General features: G+C 37.9%; 1 long non-coding RNA gene across 1 annotated transcript in view; it reads right to left on the bottom strand.

The window, feature by feature from the left end:
• Positions 1-5645: 5645 nt before the first annotated feature.
• The window catches only part of LOC128248392 (uncharacterized), a 34827-nt gene continuing 27972 nt past the window's right edge, over positions 5646-12500 (bottom strand). The window contains exon 4 of the long non-coding RNA XR_008264635.2: positions 5646-6001. This is a non-coding gene — a long non-coding RNA (uncharacterized LOC128248392). The remainder of the gene's footprint in view (positions 6002-12500) is intronic.

Raw genomic sequence — 12500 nt, 5'->3', positions numbered from 1 at the left:
ATATATATATATATATATATATATATATATATATATATATATACATATATACAACGGGCTTCTTTCAGTTTCCGTCTACCAAATCCACTCACAAAGCTTTGGTCGGCCCGAGGCTATAGTAGAAGACACTTGCCCAAGGTGCCACGCAGTGAGACTGAACTCAGAACCATGTGGTTGGTAAGCAAGCTACTTACTACACAGCCACTCCTGCGCCTATATATATATATAAAAAGCACCCATTACACTTTTGGAGTGATTGGTGTTAGGAAGGGTATCAAGCCTTAGAAACCATGCCAAATCAAACAGGAACTTGGTGCAGTTCTCCGGCCTTCCAGTTCCAGTAAAACCATCTAACCTGTGCCAACATGGAAAACAGACGCTAAATGATAATGATCACACACATACACACACACACACATGTATATGTGTGTGTTTATACAATGGACTTCTTTCAGTTTCCGTCTACCAAATCCACTCACAGGGCTTTGGTTAGCCAGAGACTATTGTAGAAGACACTTGCCCAAGAAGCCACACAGTGGAACTGAACCCAGAAATATGTGGTTGGGAAGCAAGCTTCTTGCCACAGAGCCACACCTGCATTTTTAATTATATTTCCTTTTAAAGCCGAAACAATGCAAGTTCTAAAAATAATACAGAACAATGTTTTTACTTGGTATTTCAATATTTTGGGATTAGGACTCTTTCATCATGAAATCTTTGGAGAAAACTTGTTATTAGCTGACTTCTCTGTCCTGTAGTATGTGTGCATATATATATATATATATATATATAGCCAGCTGGAAAAGATGTTTTCTTGGGGCTATAACAACAATAACATCATCCTTTATAGAACTGCCATGTTCTGCTGGTATATAAACATTACTATGAGATTTAAAACAAGTTATATATATATATATATATATATATATATATATATATATATATGACAAGCTTCTTTAAGTTTCCACCTACCAAATCCATTCACAAGACTTTGCTTGGCCCAGGGTTATAGCAGAAAACACTTGCTCAAGGTGCTGCTCTGTGGGACTGAACCCATGATCACATGGTTGGAAAGCAAACTTCTTAACCACACACCCACGTCTGTACCTAGTGAATGTAAAACGAATTCTAATTTTGGCACAAGAGCACAAACCTAAGAGGATGGGTATGCTGATTAAACCAAAAATCTTTTAGCTTTTATTACATCATTAATTTTTATAATAATAGTGTTGTTAGGTTTAGATTTCCAGTGAATTAATTACCAGTTCACTATATTTACAATGACGAGAGTGACAAAGAAATATCTTTGAAACTTGGGAAGAATAAAAAATACCACAAGGTATTTTTGTTTAAAATGTCAGGGTTTAGGTGTTTCTGTGGATATGTACATCATTTGCTAATATATGTACGTTGTGTGTGTAGAGAGAGAGGGAGAGAGAGGAAGAGGAAGATAGATACATACACACATGTAGCTTGGAAAGCAGATTGATGATGAAGATGATGATGATGATTATATTTATAGTCAAGTCGTTCAACCCATGCTAGCATGGAAAGCGGACGTTAAACGATGATGATGATGATATATATATATATATATATATATATATATATATATATATATATGAATTAATATAAGCAGCTAGGTGCAATATAAGACCAAAAAGGAAAAGTTTTATTGTCACTAACTGTGACATGTATATATATATATATATATATATATATATATATATATATATACATGTCACAGTTAGTGACAATAAAACTTTTCCTTTTTGGTCTTATATTGCACCTAGCTGCTTATATTAATTCATATATATATATATATATATATATATATATATATATATATATCATCATCATCATCATCATCATCGTTTAACGTCCGCTTTCCATGCTAGCATGGGTTGAACGACTTGACTGAGGACTGGTGAAACCGGATGGCAACACCAGGCTCCAATCTAAATTTGGCAGAGTTTCTACAGCTGGATGCCCTTCCTAACGCCAACCACTCAGAGAGTGTAGTAGGTGCTTTTACGTGTCACCTGCACGAAGGCCAGTCAGGCGATACTGGCAACGGCCACACTCGAAATGGTGTCTTTTATGTGCCACCCGCACAAGCCAGTCCAGGGGCACTGGCAACGATCTCGCTCGAAAATCCTACGGAGGCCAGTCAGGTGGTACTGGCAACGGCCACGCTCAAAATGGTGCATCTTATGTGCCACCCGCACAAGAACCAGTCCAGGGGCACTGGCAACGATCTTACTTGGCTTGCCTGGTCTTCTCACGCACAGCACATTTCCAAAGGTCTCGGTTAGTAGTCATCGCCTCGGTGAGGCCCAATGTACGAATGTCTTGCCTCACCACCTCAGCCCAGGTCTTCCTGGGCCTACCTCTTCCACGGGTTCCCTCAACTGTTAGGGTGTGGCACTTTTTCACTCAGCTATCCTCATCCATTCTCACCACATGTCCATACCAGCGCAATCGTCTCTCTTGCACGCCACAACTGATGCTTCTAATGTTCAGCTTTTCTCTCAAGATACTTACACTCTGACGGGTATTCACATTGACATTACACATCCAACGGAGCATACTGGCTTCATTCCTTGCAAGCTTACGTATGTCCTCAGCAGTTACAGCCCATGTTTCACTGCCATGTAGCATGGCTGTTCGTACACATGCGTCATACAGTCTGCCTTTTACTCTGAGTGAGAGTCCCTTTGTTGCCAGCAGGGGTAAGAGCTCTCTAAACTTTGCCCAGGCTATTCTTATTCTAGCAGCTACACTTTCAGTGCACCCACCCCCACTACTAACTTGGTCGCCCAGATAGTGGAAGCTATCGACTACCTCTAGTTTTTCACCCTGGAATGAGATAGAAGTTGTTTCCTGTTTGTTTACAGTCTTTATTGCACCTGAACATCTGCCACAAACAAAAACTAACTTGCTAGTTAACCTGCCTTTGATGTTGCTGCACCTCTTATGTGTCCATAGCTTGCACCGGGTACATCTTATAGAGTTACTACCTACTCCTTTTCTACATACTGAGCAGGGCCATCTACCTGAAGGGGTTTGTGTTTTATCTACCTTCCTACTTATTAGGATTTTGGTTTTAGCTAGGTTGACTCTAAGGCCCTTCAATTCTAGACCTTGCTTCCACACCTGAAACTTCTCCTCTAGTTCTGATAGTGACTCCGCAATTAGGGCAAGGTCATCAGCATAGAGGAGCTCCCAGGGGCAACCTGTCTTGAACTCCTCTGTGATTGCCTGGAGGACTATGATAAATAAGAGGGGGCTGAGGACGGAACCTTGGTGGACCCCTACCTCTACTCGGAATTCATTGCTGTACTCATTTCCAACCCTCACCTTACTGGCAGCATCTCTGTAAATGGCTCGCACAGCTCTCACTAACCATTCTTCTATCCCAAGTTTCCTCATTGACCACCAGATAAGGGATCGGGGGACCCTGTCAAAGGCTTTCTCCATGTCAACAAAAGCCAGGTACAGAGGTTTATCCTTGGCTATATATGTAAATTTATATAAATAAGGATAAGATCGTTATTTAAAATACTGATCTTATCAGGTGGCCAGCACGGGAATAAAAACCTCAAAGGTAATAATTATTATTAAAATTATAATTAAGGATATCTAAGAGATACCACCATACTTGAAATAGCAGCCAAAAACTTGACTCTAAAACCACATTAAATGTTCATACAGCACCAGGAGAGAAAACAAAGAGTGGTCCTGTATGAACATTTAATGTGGCTTTAGAGTCAAGTTTTGGCTGCTATTTCAAGTATGGTAGTATCTCTTAGATACCCTTAATTATATATATATATATACATACATGCATACATACAGGGTACATAAGGTATTTGAGGACAGTTATATGCTAACACAAAAATGACTCTCAGAACCAGACAATAATTCCTTTTTACTGGATAAAGTCTTGAGGATAAGAATAAACATATTGTTTTGTCATTTTATTCAATAAAGTCTCCTTCAGCTTCAATAACGGCTTCTCTGCGAGGTCTGAATCGCCTACATGCTAGGATCAAGTGGTCTGTGTTCATATTGGACATTACTCTGACTATGGAGGTTTTTAGAGATTCTTTGGTGTTATGAGGGTGCTCATTAATCTCTTTCTCAACTACGCTCCATACATAGTAGTCTGATGGATTGAGATCTGGGGAACTAATAGGTCAAATGTTGGTTTGGTGGGGGGGGGGGTTATGTGGCCATGAAAATTTTCCACTATCCATTCCTGTGTTGCTGTAGCTTTGTGTGATGGTGCCGAGTCTTGTTGGAACACATAAGGTCTTCCATTGTGTACATTATCGATACATGGCTTAACCACTGTATTCAGAACATCTATGGAGGCAGCAGAGTTTACTCAAAGACCTTGTGGAAAGAAGTGAGGAGGCATGCATTACTCTTGGAACTTCCAAAGTGTCTGCACATAGCCATCTGTCATTTCTTCTCTTTACTTTCTGATCTTGATCAAAGTTTTTCTCATCTGAGAAGAACCAAATGACATCTTTCTCTGCTGCATTTTTAAGTTTGTTCAGGAGTCTTTTAGATCTGATTAAACAATTCTCCTTCACTGTTTCTGACATGAAATGATCTTTTCTCATCGCATAAGATTTGTATCTGATATCTTTGTAGACAATATTTCGAATTGTTCCTTCTGACACATGGTGTTCTTTTGCAATCAACCTCATGGATCTTCTGGGATTGTCATCAATGGTCTGCTTTACTTGTTGAATACATTCTGGTGTTCTAATAGTATCAGTGCATCTACAGTGTCTCTTATGTTTTGATATTGGTAATACATTTCTGTCTTCACAAACTTGTACACACTCTCTCTATATATATATCATAGGGCATACACTAGCTATTATTCAACATGGCCTCCAGTCACAATCCTGAGTTATTTTAAAACATGAAATATGCTTAGAGCTGAATAGAAATGATGACAACCCATGTATTTAGAACAATAATATAACTGACTTCAAGGAAACTAAAATAAGCGAATTTTGTAGATGAAGGATCTAGCAACTTTTAAAAATTGTGCTATTTCTAAATTGTTATGGTCAGCCTTTATAGCCATGATGTGTAATTATAGGGTCTGCCATTGATAATTCTGAAATATAGAAAATATTAAGTTGATAAATATGCTGCTATAGTAAAATTAACATATGTCCTCAAATACTTTATGCACCCCGTATACACACACACACGCACACACACACACACACACACACTCACGTATGTATACTTGTACTCTGTTGATACCTCGTGTTTTGCTTTTGATGATCAGTCTGTTGATTCAAGGCTGACTTAGGGCAAAATTGGAGATACCTGCTGTGTACAACAAATAATTATACTCAACAATATGTTTTGACTATTTTTACTCTCATGATTTTATCATCATCATTACCATCAGCATTATCACCATTTTTCTCTTTTAACATTTTTTTATCATCATTTTACACTTGCTTTTCAATATAGGCTCAGGTTGGAAGGGTCTTCTGGGGGTACATTTTGTGGCTGGACAACCCCTCTGGATGCCAACTATTTTTTCCACCTCTTATGACACACAAAGATATGGTATACCTATTCTAAAACCAAGATTGAAAAAAAAAAAAACAGCATACACCCCCACCCCCACACACTCAGGAATGAAAGTTCTTGTTAGTGTATAGACAAGAATGTTAGCAACAATAGAGAAAAAGTAAGTGAGAAGTAATATAAGTATTTTTTTCTTTATTTAGATACAGATGTTTTTCTTTTTTTAATTGATTCAGTCATTAGACTGTGGCCATACTGGAACACCTCCTTGAAAAAGAACATTTTGTTGACTGACTCGACCATAGTACTTATTTTTTTTGTTAAGCCTGGTACTTATTTTATCATTCTCTTTTGCTGAACTGCTATGTTACAGGGATATAAACACACACACGCTGATTGGAAAAGAATCTACCTCAACAAATTCTGTCTGACCCTGCAAGCATGAATAAGTAGTTGTTAAATGATAATGATGATGATGATGATAACTATATGTTAAATAATGACAGAAAGAAAAATTAGTCGGAAGAAATGAAGGTATCTTTTCTTATTTGAATTTTCTTAAAGGAATAGGATGGAATACAACTTAAATCCTATGTTGTTGTTATCTTTTGAGGTTTTTTTCTTTTGTGTTAAAAGGATTTAAGCAGTATTCTATCATATTTTTAGGGGAAAATTCAAGATCCTTTTGTATCAATTCAATTCAGAATTCAAAATCTTTCTATAGACACAGGTGTGGTTGTGTGATAAGAAGCTTGCTTCCCAGCTACATACTTCTGGGTTCAGTCCCACTGTATGGCACCTTGGGCAAACGTCTTCTACTATAGCCTTGGACCAACCAAAGCATTGTGAGCAGATTTGGTAGAGGGAAACTGAAGGAAGCCCATGGTATGTGTGTCTGCAGTTATCCCCTGCCATGACCTGACAACTGAAAGAATAAAAAGCAAAGTCTACCTTGGCAAAATTTGAACTCAGAACATAAAGATGGATGAAATGCCACTAAGCATTTTGTCCCATGTGTTAACAATTCTGCCAGCTTGCTGTCTTATTCCAATAAATATATATTAGCAGTGGTGGTAGTGCTTATGATACACAAACACTAACGCATATATACAAACATCCCACAGACACACACAAGTAGTTCATTGCTTCTGGTATGCATACACATATCCTTGACCCACCTTAGAGTGTTGATGACATATCTGGAATAGAGGTTCTGCTATATGCACGTACATAAACACCACCAGAACCATACAAGCTTAAGGTTCACATATTTAGGCCAGTGTTTTCCACTACGCATGCAATCACCTAGACCCACATTTGAGTACCGCTTACATTTAGAACAGTGAATCTGGTTTCAAACAGCACCGAGGTCAAATCTGCCTTTCTTTTTTTTCCTGGTCAATAAAATGAAGTACCAGTCACATACTTATGTTGATGTAATTGACTGACCAATTCCCCTCGAAATTGCTGGCCTTGCACATAAATTTTTAAAAATCATTATTATATTTTATTTTGGAAGCATGTTGCTTAGTGGTTAGGGTGTTGATTCCTGGAATGGGTAACATGTTATGTTCTTGAGTGAAAATCTTCATTTCATGTTGCTTTGGCTGGCAAAAAGGAGTAATCTTGTAATAGACTAGCATCCCATCCAGGAAGTGGTGAGGATTTATACACCACAGAATTTGGGAAACCAGCCTTATGAGTCTATGACTCAGGAAGGACTTTGAATCCTGTTTGATTATATTTTATTTGTCATATTCTTTTATTCTTTTACTTGTTTCGGTCATTTGACTGCAGCCATGCTGGAGCATCACCTTAAAGGGTTTTAGTCGAAGAAATCGACCCCAACACTTATACTTTCTAACCCTAGTGCTTATTTTATTGGTCTCTTTTGCTAAACTGCTAAGTTACAGGAACCTAAACACACCAGCATTGATGGGCTTCTTTCAGTTTCCAACTATCAAATCCACTCACAAGGCTTTGGTTGGCCCAAGGCTATAGTTGAAGTTGCTTGCCCAGGACTGAACCTGGAACCATATGGTTGTGAAGCTAGCTTCTTTATTTCATTTGATTAGCCATGAAGGCTGTACATGGAGTAGCAGAAGGTAGGGATAGACAAAGACATTAATGAAAATATGGTAGGATGACACAGATGAAAAATGAGAGGGGCGCCAGCGCCCACCGACTGGCAACCCCTCGAAAAACATTGTTTCAATACAAATCATTTACAAAATCAGTTATGCAATACAAATCAAATTCATCAATACAATTAATCATAACTAATCTGCCCCACCACAGCCCTTAAGCAAACAACTTGCTGCCCGCAAGCTTCTTACCACATAGCCATGCCTATGTCTATTATATTAATGATATCTAGCCAAAACGCAAGACAAATTTTAAGGATATGGCACAGTCATTTTCCTGACTCTACTACTACTTCCTGTTGATTATTTTATACAGGGGTCAATATCCTCCTCCCTACATAGTTACTAACCTTAATGCTTATGTTAGAAATATAATTCATCAATCTCAAAACAATAAAAAGGAAAAGACAAGTATACTGGGGTCAATTCAATTAACTATACTTCTACAATCTACCGTCTGCAATCTATGGATGGCTTTATGGCATCTACAGATAGTAGAAGTTCTTTGAACTTATTTCTTTCAACACCTCAAATGTAAGATCTCTTCCCTGAAGATAGAGGCTTGTCTCATTAGATGATGGAATCAATCTACAAACATTATTTTGGAACACTGGGTCCCCAGAAACAACTGTTGGATTTGTAATACTTTTAGTCAACCCCTTTAATTCTCAATATCATTTTGATTCTGTGTAAGTTGGACCTTTTTGTATATAAACATATATACATTTTTTGTATTTTATGTAATTAATATACTTTAATTTGGCTTGCAAAGACCTGTTGGGGCAAGCGAAAGCGAAATCGTGATGACACCAGTACCAGCAAATCACTAAGAGCACCGTTCGAGCGTGATCGTTGCCAGAGCACCAGCTGTCCGGCTTTCGTGTCGGTGGCACGTAAATAGCACCATTTGAGCATGATCGTTACCAACGTCGCCTTCCTGGCACTTGTGCCAATGGCACATGAAAAGACATTCGAGCAAGATCGTTGCCAGTGCCGCTGGACTGGCTCCTGTGCAGGTGGCATGTGCATTATTTGTTTTTTATTTTATCAACTACACAGTATAGTAAGATCAGTTGGGCACCACATGTGAGAAAACTAGCACCATGACACAATTCACTCTACCAGAAATTTGGAAACAACATGCTGTACTGCTTGGCATTCATGCCAGAAGCTCCAATATGAACAGATGGTGAGCACACAGAACAACTGTTGACTTGCTATATCCCCAAAACATGTACCAAGAGTGATAAAAATCAAACAACCAGTCAACATCATAGTGTTTGGAGTGATCATTAGTGATGGTGACGTTATGCCTCTATTCACCTCCCCACACAGCCTCAGACTCAACACAGAGGACTACATCAAGTGCCTGGAGGAAGTGCTGCTGCCCTGGGCCTAGATGGTGGCTGCTGAGAGACCCTGTGTCTGGTAACAGGAGTCTGCACCATGCCACACAAGCAGGAGAACCCAGTCATAGCTGTCAGACAATTTCTGTAACCGCATCACCCCTAACATCTGGCCACCTAACTCCCCAGACTGCAGCCCTCGTAATTATTATGTGAGGGGTACAGTTGAGCAAGAGACCAACAAAACTCCTTGTAACACCAAAGATGAACTGAAGGCAAGGATTATGGCAGCATTCACCAACTTAAACAAGGAGACCATCCAGGAGAGTTGCAGGAGATTCTGAAGTCGTCTGGAGGCTGTGGTTGAAGCCAATGGCAATTTTATTGAATAAATTTACTCTTAGTGTTTCATGATATTTTTATGCAATTTTGGTAAAAATATCTGTTAAAATGAGATGTCAGTGTTATTTTCATTTTTGCGTAATTTACATGACAGTTTATTCACAGCACCTTGTATTTATATGTATATACATTTGACATGGTCACATATGTATCTTTGTATGTCTGTATACATAGTGGCAGTGTTGGAATTGTTGTTGTTGTTGTTATTGCTGTTGTTGCTACCATTACTACTACTGCTGTTGCTGTTATTGTTTTGTTAAAAAAATATTGTTGGAGAGGGTTTAGTTCAGAAATGAGAGAATGCCTCATCTATAATTCTTCAATATTTATTTGCATAAGCACATTGTTGTATCTGTTAAAACTAGACATCTCTCCAGGCAGCAATACTTTCAAAAATGTCAAATAATTCTTTAGTGTTTTATTATCTATAATTTTATTTTATTTTCCAATATTCTCCAGCAACAGCAACAGCAACAGCATGTTGTTGTTGTCATTGTCATAGTTGCTATTGTTGTTGTTGCTTTAATGTGTGTGGGATGTGTATACGTATGTAGTTGTATGTATTTGTATGATGTTATTAATTTTTGTGAACCTATATGTATGTGAATGTGTGTGTAATTGTGTGTTTATGTGTATAGTTATATGTATATGTGTGCATCTAAATATGTGTGTGTGTGCATTATGCATAGCTATGTGTGTGTAGGCATATGAAATATGGTTTTGTAATGTGTATCTATTTTTTAAGAATGGTTATTTATTTAAGCATATATGTTTAGGTTTTAGGTTTCTTTTTTCTTTCAAATATACGAGCATCACACATATGTATATATGTGCATCAGTACAGAGCAACAACAAAAACAAAAAGCATTTGAAGGTTGTTTTCCCTCCTAAAGCAGAGGTTGACTTTGTGGCCCCCTTGACAATCTTCCTTATTTTGCCCAGTCTTTTATACTACTGTCTCACAAAATGACTCCTTCTCATTTGCTTTTCCTTCACTTTTAACTATGACTTTGTCTCCCCTTCTTCTGCTTATTTCCTTATTCATTTCCATTACTCCTCTTACCCAACCGCTTTCCGCTTTCTTCAGGACATGACTCATCTACCTCATCCCATTTCTTCTCAAAACAGTTATCAATAACTCTATTCACGTCACACCTCTGCAATTCAATGTTTGTCCCTCTCTCCGTGTCAGAGCTATTCTGCCCATCCATCAACCCATTCTCATTACCATTCCTTCTAGCCATCACTGCTGCTCCACTTTCATTACCCACATCTCACTTCCATAAATCATAGCACTTCTTATACATGCTGTATGCACCATTTCATTCAGTTTCAAGGACATTCTCATTAGAATTCCATTAATTACCTATGGAGAAGAGTATTTCCATGCCCTTCTCAGTTTAATAGCATCACTCTGTGCAATCTACTTTCTCTATTCAACATGTCTCCTAGATAACAAAATCTTTTCACACACCCCATCTTCATGACATCTCCAAGATTCAGCTCTGCATGCTCTCCATCAATATCTTCCTTCCTTAAATACCAAAAATCATAATGTAGCTGTCACATTAGTCAGTATCCTCTTCACACCACTACATTTTCGATGACCCTCACCCCACATTTAATGGAATTCATCCCAACATCATTCCTACATGGTGTCCACAGCCACTTTCCTTTTATTTCCACATCACTTCATACTTCACCACTCACATCACCTTCATCATTCCAATAGTCACCTTCATACCTTTTTTACTTTATTTTTTTTTTTTGCCTCCATAAGTTCCTTCCACCTATTTTTTTCTTTATGCATATCATTTTCTATTAACACCAATGCATCTTCATACAACAACTCCCACTATGAACTCACTTTTACACTTTGAGCCAGTTCCTCCATCACAACTACTAATATAGTGAACTTGATCCCTGATGCACTCCTGCATCATTTCAAACACATCACTGTACCCATCCTATAATCTTACAGCTGTGTACACTCTTTCATGCATTGACATAACTACTCTTAACCAATCCTTCTTCTATTCTCAACTCTCATGATGCCTGTGGTACCACTTTATATGAAGCTCTATTGAAAGCTTTCTCTAGATCAACACAAGCAAGAAATAAACATCCTTGCTTCTGCCCCTGTACTTTTTTTCTTACTGCCTTACAATATAATTTGCATCAGTCTTTCCTTTTCCTTGCATAAATCCAATTTGTATTCCATCGTTATGGAATACAAATGATGACACTGACTAACTCCTGCTCTCTCCTTCAAAAATGCTGGTCTGGTGTATAAATTAGAAATGGTAATTTATTCTAGCTCTCAAGGCAGCAAGCTGGCAAAATCGTTAGCATGTCAGGCAAAGTGCTTAGCACCATTTTGTCTGTCTTTACCTTCTGAGTTCAAGTTTTGCCGTGGTTGACTTTATCTTTCATCCTTTCACAGTCGATAGAATAAGTACCAGTTGAGCACTGGAGTTGAGGTAATCAACTTATCCCCTCCCCTAAAAACTGCCGGCTTTTTCCCAAAATTTGAAACCAATATGGGTCAGACTGAGGTTGAATTTAGTGTTGATGCTTTTAATTTTCTAAGAAATTTTAGTTCTGGTTATATTGGGAAGGTTTGGATTGAGGAGATTAAATATTAAGGCTTTCTAATTGTTTTTACCATTAAAAAAAGCAGTCAAAAAGAACCACAACAAATCATAGTCTGATGAAGGTGAGCAAGCTGAAACTTTGAAGTCACTATCAACCTTTTCCTTGTAAAAGTTAATGTATTAGGTTGTTCCAAAAATAATGGCCAATTTCAGAAACAATTTTATTCTGGAAAAATTAACAATAGAAATGTTTAAATTAGTGAAAGTATGAGCTGTGAACATCTATGCATCTCTGCCATTGATCAACAAGATTATTTATGTCCCGTTGATAAAAACTTATTGGCTTTGATGTTAAGAAATCTTTGAAAACTGATTCCACCTCTGGTTTGGACCTGAAAGTTTTATCACTTAAGAACGAGTTTAAATGCTTTGAAAAATGGTAGTCA

Source organism: Octopus bimaculoides, chromosome 7, assembly GCF_046866305.1.
Source record: "Octopus bimaculoides isolate indiv1 chromosome 7, ASM4686630v1, whole genome shotgun sequence".
In the NCBI taxonomy this organism is placed as follows: Eukaryota; Metazoa; Mollusca; class Cephalopoda; order Octopoda; family Octopodidae; genus Octopus; species Octopus bimaculoides.
The sequence above is the reverse complement of the archived record's forward strand: the minus strand, read 5'-3'. Positions and strand labels throughout refer to the sequence as shown.